A 1,184-nucleotide genomic window follows, 5' to 3' on the forward strand; every position below is an offset into this window, starting at 1 on the left:
ACCGGAGAAAAATTTTAAAAGTCTTTTTGAGTAGTAATTTGACTCTTCATTACATTTAATTTTTACTAGCTATCATGAATCTCACCTCCTGAAGTAGCTAGGTTGATGGGGGGCATGCTTTCTGTTCTTCTGTACCATATTTCTTCTATGCCATATTCATTTCTTGGCATAGACTAAAAGGTATATGATTGCCAAATTTTTATTAGTGATGCAGACACCCTAGGATCCGCTCCTAAATATTCCACCTTTTACAGTGACATCATAGCACGTAGATATTTTTCTTATAGGTTATCTTGATACTGAATTTGCTAGAGTTAGATGTAAGTCTTCTACCTCCTTGCAACCTCACAGCGAACATATCTATAATATACATGATATAAAATTATAAATCCTGCAGGAGAACCAGAGCACCTTGGCATTTGCTACACTCAGAAGTGTGATGGTTACCTTAAAGGGAGACATATTCAAATGTCCCAGCAGTCATATAGACTTTCCCTATTTTATTTTTACTTACTCAGAGTTCTTTCCCTATGCCTGTACATGAGAATTATTATATGAGATTGGTTGTATAAAATACGTACTCTACAGATAATTAAAGCATTTTGAAAAGTTTTTTTTTTACTGTGATTTTTACATTATCCCTGATTGAGATCCAAACCTTCTGTGAAATGTAGTTCTGCAATATACCCTACACATTTCCACTCCCTGCCCTCACTATAGCTACTGTAGGTGGTAGCCTAAATGAAATGCTACTGCCTGTAATCCCCAACTCAAAGTTTCCTCTTCCATGAAACATTTTTGGCCCCCCAAGTCCAAAGCATCATCCTTCTTCTCTTGATCCCCTGGCACCTGTGTTGGCATCTGGATTATACGCCTTTCCCCTTCTACCTTGCCTCAACTGGTAACAGTTATAGACGAGCCTAGCTTTCCCACAAGATTAGAAAGAGAAATTGTGATCCTCTTTGCTTACCTTGGGATGTCCAGCACTGAGCTATGCCTTGGTGCCTATTTATTGAGTTAAATAAATAAGAAGATATATACTTGGAAATAGAAAAATATCTTGGTCTTCCAAGCTTAGGCTATTTCCATTTAAATGATCTGTGGAGCCGGGCTCGGTGGCTCAGCCTGCGCCTTTGGGAGGCTGAGGCGAGTGGATTGCCTGAGCCCGCGGGTTTGAGACCCAC

Source organism: Carlito syrichta, unplaced genomic scaffold, assembly GCF_000164805.1.
Source record: "Carlito syrichta isolate Samal-C Ts95f unplaced genomic scaffold, Tarsius_syrichta-2.0.1 Scaffold316290, whole genome shotgun sequence".
In the NCBI taxonomy this organism is placed as follows: domain Eukaryota; kingdom Metazoa; phylum Chordata; class Mammalia; order Primates; family Tarsiidae; genus Carlito; species Carlito syrichta.